The sequence below is a fragment of the Mandrillus leucophaeus genome, unplaced genomic scaffold (assembly GCF_000951045.1).
Source record: "Mandrillus leucophaeus isolate KB7577 unplaced genomic scaffold, Mleu.le_1.0 Scaffold789, whole genome shotgun sequence".
Taxonomy (NCBI): domain Eukaryota; kingdom Metazoa; phylum Chordata; class Mammalia; order Primates; family Cercopithecidae; genus Mandrillus; species Mandrillus leucophaeus.
Genome location: NW_012108574.1, coordinates 449,851 through 456,558, shown reverse-complemented (window position 1 = coordinate 456,558; position 6,708 = coordinate 449,851).

The window sequence follows — 6,708 nt, the reverse complement described above, 5'->3', positions numbered from 1 at the left end:
GGAGGACTCTGAGAGGAAAAGGCCCAGAACAGTTAAGCTACCTCCTCTGGCCACATGGTTAGTTCGTGGCAGGGATGAGAGGTGAGCCCTGGTGTCCTGGTTTTCAGCCTACTGTACTGTCAATGCCCCTTCCCGCCAGCCAGGGTCAAGGCATTCACTCCAGAGTTCAAGCCCTCATTCAGCTACAGCATCCCAGATGGGAGTTGGGGAGCATGAGTAAGGAGCCTGGAGGAGAATGAGCCAGAGTTCCTGCCCTAAGGGAGTCCTCAAAATGCCTGGGGAGATATGACACATGGCTCAGGTCAAGTGGAGAACACTGTGGGCAGCACACATCAGAACAGACCAAGGTTGAAGCTGGCACCTGCTCCTTGGAGGAGGCTTAGGGAAGTAAGTGGATTGGTCCAGTTTGAGAGGACAACCTCTGATAGACTCCCTCCTCCTAAGCTGGGAGGAACCGGACTGTGTGAGTATTTATGGAGGGGTGGAGAGTGATGGAGAGGGGCCACATTTCGACAGCAATGCTGACCCCAAAGAATAATGAAGGGCTGGTTGAGGAACTACTAGGGTGAGGGGAGAAACTCTGGCTGGAGTCTCTCCTCAGAAGCCACACATCTGGCTGCACATCTCCCTGAGTAGACAACGTCAGTGCTGCTGCTCAAGTTCCTGTTTGGAAACCCAGAGCCCATCCCTGTTTGCCTGTGAAGGTGCCAGGTTCCTGCAGAAAGTCTGCTTATAAAGGATTTCTTTTGAAGCTATGTTTGTGATGGTCTCATCATGAGAACTGAGGAAGGAAGAGGAGCCACATATGTTATTTTGCTGAAAGTCCTGTTTTAAGAAAACAAATGCAAGGTTGTATTCATGAGCAACTGCTAACCACAATAATGGAAGAAGCAGGTAAGCTAATAAGATATAATACCCCATACCTCAGGTAGTAACTTTGGGTGAGGTAGGCCAGTGGGCAGGAAGCCCTATGTCTGGTGGCAGAAGCAGGGTGGGAAGGAAACTGGAAGAGAACTGAGCCTTGGTCACTGACTGAGGATGCTGCAACTCACCCATCCTGCTTCGTGGCCTGGCTTGTCTCGAACTGGGTTCTTCCCTAGCACCAGTAACCCAAGTGGAGACCTAGCAGCAGCCAAGACATGGTGCCAAGTAGGGTCACTTTCACTGCAAAATGCCTATCTCCAGGAGAGAGGGAGAGTGGACTGAGAGAAGCCAGGGAGAGAAAAAGGGCGGGGATTTGCAGTCGGTTGTCCTGCCTCAGGGATTAGGGTTGACATGAAGAACTGCAGGTTAAGAGTGCTCCATTAAGGAAGATTGGATAAACTGTTCTCACCATTGGGGCAGTTAAACCTTCCCTTGAGTCCATTTGGTAAGGTGCCCTGAAGATATCTAGGCATAATGTCACAAGCCCAGCTGAAAACAAATACCACAAAGAGACCCTGTAATTCTGAAAACAGCAATATTAGCACTTAAGATTCAGCACCTGGCTTACTCCTGTAGTCCTAGCTACTAGGGAGGCTGAGGAAGGAGGATTTCTTGTGCCCAGGGGTGAATACAAGGCTGCAGTGAGCTACGATTGTACTACTGTACTCTAGCCTGAGTGACAGAACAAGACCCCATCTCTTAAAAAAAAAAAAAAAAAAAAAAGGATTAAGCACCTGGATTGAAATTCAGATTTCTGGATTCCATGTGGTTTATCCACTGTCTTCCTTAAGAGGGCCATCACCACTGGCTTGTGAGGCTGGGCACTTGTGAGGAGGGGCACTTGATCTTATTCATCTAGCAGGAACCTTTAGTTGTTCTGGTCAGTGCCTGCTTCTCTGAGCCTGTCTTGGGGCAAGCCTAAGAGCAGGGCCAGGACTAGCATGAGGTGCCTGCACCTATGATGCAAAACTGAAAGAGGGTGCTCACTTTCAGGTCAGCGCGAGGGCAGAGCCTGTTCAGTTATTTGCATGTGAGAGCTATTATAAAAAACAACTCCCAATGAGATAGAAGAGTTCCCCTGGTAGCATGGTGCTGTTTTTAGTTTGTTCTGTTGTTTTGTTTTTTAAACTCTGTCCAACCCTCCTATGTGGAGGACCTCCCACCTTCCTTCCAACTCACCAGCCGCAGGACACAAACGCTGAAATGGCTTCCTGGTATTGGGAGTGTTGTCAGCCCAGGTTATAGTAAAGAAATTGGAAAGAGAAAGGGGATTGAATGGTTCAGTTTCACTGGGGACGAGGAGGAAAACAGATAATGGAAAGGGTGAACAGGGAAGAAGAACAGAGGCTGGTGAGTCAGAGAGAAGCAGATAGTTAGAAAAGACTGCGTAGAAGCTCTTTCGTTATGTTGTTGTGTATGTATTAGGGCCTTAGGGTTGTGAAGTGTTCCCCGGTGATCCTCCTTGGAGGACCCGTTCCTCTTTCATTAGGCTGCTCCTGTTATTTTGCTTGCCAGACGCTTCCAGCTGGAATTAGTTGGTTCTAGACATTTGAAGCCTATTCCAAGACTCAATTCCCAGGACTAAGAAACTAGGAAGCCGGAACCTGCAGTGGTTGCTATGCACCGTATTCAATTTTGCACCGGATTCAGTCATTTGAGAGAAATGTGGTTGCCTTCAGTTTAGGCTGGATGGAACAGCTCCTGATGGCACCCTATGAGTCCTAAGTGAGTGGGCAGAGTGGAGTGTGGGTGGGTGGCCTTTGCCAAGACATCAAGGATTTGAGGCCTAAAAATGCAAACAACTTGGGAAGTAATATGCACCACCCAGCCTGAGGGAAGGGAGGCCAGTGCCAAGATGTTGGCTCAGCATCACAGTGATCCTCGATAAAATCCCCAATCCCCACTTGGGCCTTAAATCCCTGACACTGCCAAGAATTGATTTTTGTTTCTTAAGGAAGCAGTCAAAATGAATACATTTTCAGTATCATTCTTAGGAGAGGCATCGCAATGTTTCTGAGCTGCTTTCTATGAGATGGACTGCTCAGCTGCTCTAAAAAGACCGAAATGTCTCCATAGCTTACACTGTACAGTTTGCTTTATTTAAGTGTATTTAAATAGATGAGCGAGACACTTTTCCTTTTGTATGCCAAAGGAGGCAAAAGGAAGTTGTCTCCTAATTTCAGTCATAATTTGTGCTGTGAGGAAAGTTATAATATTCTATTGTATGGATACACCACATTTGCCTATCCATTCATCTGGAGATGTAGACACTTGGTTGCTTCTACATTTTGCCTATTGTGAGTAATGCCACTATGAATATGAGTGTACGAATATCTCTTTGAGACCCTGCTTTCAATTCTTTTGGGTATGCCCATAAGTGGAATTGCTGAATCATATAGTAGTTCTATTTTTAATTTTTTTTTTTTTGAGACAGAGTCTCACTCTGTCACCCATGCTGGAGTGCAGTGGCATGATCTCAGTCCACTGCAACCTCTGCCTCCTGGGTTCAAGTGATTCTCCTACCTCAGCCTCCCGAGTAGCTGGGACTATAGGCGAGCGCCACCATGCCTGGATAATTTTTTTTTTTTTTTTTTTAGTAGAGATGGCGTTTCACCATGCTGGCCAGGCTGGTCTTGAACTCCCAACCTCAGGTGATCCGCCCGCCTTGGCCTCCCAGAGTGTTAGGATTACAGGTGTGAGCCACTGTGCCTGGCCTATTTTTAATGTTTTTGAGGAACTACCAGACTGGTTTCCATAGCTCAGGGCTGCTCCTGTAACACGCTTTCCCCAAAGCCTCCATCAGTGTTTCATTTCCATCTCATTTGCCACACTGGGTCACGTGACTGCCTCTAGCTGCAAGTGGATCGGAGAACCCATGTATTTTCAACCAGGCATAGAACTTCTTAGAACAAATGCTACACTCTGTTGGTAAGGAAGAAGAAGAGAATGATTTTTAGTGGACAACTAGCAGCCTAAGGGCAAATGAGAACACTGGAGGGCTTCACGTAGACAAGATACATTGTGGCATTGTGGGAGGATTTGCGCTTTAGAAGGCTCTCTCTGGCAGCTATGGACTGAGGAGTCAAGTCAGCAGAATCCGTTAAGAGGCAATCCAGTGAGGAGTGATGGGGGCTTAGATGAAGATGGGGTGGCAGTAGGGTATTCAGAAAAGGGATGGATTCCTAAGATATTCTGATATTGGCAGTAGGAAGGGGGAAGAAGTGGGAGGGAGGGAGGGATGAGTCCAGGTTTTGAGCATAGTCCTTACTGTATATCTAGAAGGGGAAACAGGTTTGGGGGACAGGTGATAGTTCAATTTTGCACATGTTCAATTTGAGGAACCTGCAGGATGGTAGGTAGATAAAAAGTAGGATAAGACTTGTCCCAATCTGGGTCTTTTGGGTTTGGTTTGTGACCTCCTTGGGGAACTTGAAGCAAAACTGGAGATAGCACATTCTGAGTCATCTACTCCTGTGCTGGCCCAGGAAGCAGGTTGTGGGGAGGTGGGGGGTGGGAGGGATAGAGGTGAGAGGGGTAAGGCTGTTGTCCAGAAAGAATGCATGAAGACAACCTTCCATCCTGAGTTTTTCTGGTTCTGATGGGAATCTCTGTGTAGCAGCCCCATTCCTGAGTTCCCAGGGACAATCAGACAAACATTCTCTGAACCAAGGAGGCCCCTGAATGATGGGATGGTTATTCTAGCTATCTGTGTCCAGATCCAAGTGTCTGAGTCTCAGATGAGCTGGTCCTACACACATACTATCTGTGCCCTGCCCAAGCTGTTTCCCCTTCCTAGGGGATCAGAGCCCTCTCAATCTGCTGCTTCCAGGGATGAGAGCCAATACACTTTTCCTTCCCTCCTGACCTCTGCTCTTGAATGATTATTTTAAAATCTCCCCCCATAGACACACTATAAACTGCTCTGTGATGTTCCTTCACTGTCCACCATGGCTGAGTCATGCCAGATTATAAATCCCCTAGGACAGGACCAGTGTCACCACTGCAGGGCACAAGGCACAGGACTGACTCTTTGTGAAGGGAAGCAAAGTAAGTTTCTCTAGATCTGTTCAACGCCACCTCCGGGGTCCTCCAGCAGGGCTCCTGGCTCCCTCAGCCCGGGCACACCTCTCCATGTGATGCTTCTTTCCTAGGTTGCTGGGTCAAGTGGAGGCTACTCATCCTGAGACCTGTAAGGCCAGACCCAGGCTGGACGAGGCTGGATAGGACCTGGCAGGGCAGCGGGGAGCAGCGTGGATTTCTCCAGAGTTCCTGGAGGTCGTCAGGGACAAGACAGCTGGGCCTCTCTGCTTCCATCCCTAGGAGCAGTCGGCAGTTACACAGACACAGCTGCTGTGTGATTCAAAAACACATACGCACGAAGACTCAAATACAGAGTTGCTTGAATGTGTTCACAAATATACACACCTGGTGGGGCGTGGTGGCTCATGCCTGTAATCCTGACACTTGGGAGGCCAAGGTGGGCGGATCACGAGGTCAAAAGATCGAGACCATCCTGGCCAAAATGGTGAAACCCTGTCTCTGCTAAAAATACAAAAATTAGCTGGATGTGGTGGTGCGCACCTGTAATCCTAGCTACTCAGGAGGCTGAGGCAGGGGAATCGCTTGAACTCGGGAGGCGGAGGTTACAATGAGCCGAGATGGCGCCACTGCACTCCAGAGTCAGATTCTGTCTCAAAAAAAAAAAAAAAAAGACAAAAAACCCCCACAAATACACACACCCATGCACCACTACCCCTACCCATATACCATATGCACACTTAAATTCAGAGGGCAAATCCTGGTTTCTCCCTTCATAGCTATGTGTCCCCAAATTACTTAATCTCTTTGTATCTTAATTTCCCTATTTCTGATCTGCAAAAAAGAGGATAATAATGGTATTCACCTCAATGAGTTGTTGTGAAGATTAAATGAGATAAAATGGTAAAGAGCTTACAACAGTGGCAACACATGCAGAGAGACACACATGTTTTCATACTCATTTCTCAAGCCCTGCCCAGTACTGCCACTGGCACTGGTGGTGAGTCTGGCAGCAGTACAAGGTTGGAGTCCCTTCATCCCTCTGAGCCTTGGTTTTCTCATCTGTGAAATGGGAATACTATCTACCCGGTGGGGCTGTCCGGAAAATTAAAGAGGCCCAGCATGGAAAGCTCCTAACCTAACTCTGGCCCACAAAAGCCTCCCTACGTTTTAGCTGTCACTGTCCCTGTGAGGAAGAACAGATCCAAGAACAGGTGCAGGGATCGGCTGCACCACGGCAAAATCTAGACAGGCCCGACCCCCATCTCCTCCTAGGCTGGAGCGGGGCCCTGTAAGGACAGAGCCCAAGGCCACTAGGTGTCAGGCCTGTTGGAGCCAAGTCCGGCCAGCAGTCTGGGGTGGGGCTGGGGGCAGGGCTCGTCGGATGGCCGTGGGTGGAAGGAAAAGAGGAAAACCAGCTCAGTGGAAATTGTCCTGCGGTTGGCTCAGGCGCCCACGACACTGTATTTATAGAGAGCTCCCTGCAGCTCTTAATTCCTCGCAGTCGAGTTAACCCTTTCTGGGCTGTGGTACCAGCATGGTGTGGAGGAAGAACCCAGGACTGGGGTCGGACAGCAGGATTCCAGCGCTGTTCCGCCGCCAGTCGATGACCAGTCAGTCACCTGTCCCCTCTCGCAGAAAGGAAGATTCAGCTCTTGGAAGTGTGGGAACGGGGTGGGGGATGGGCAGCGCTCTGCTCCCGGAGCCGAGGGTTTTCCCCGCCAGGGTCAGGCCTGGGGGCGGGGC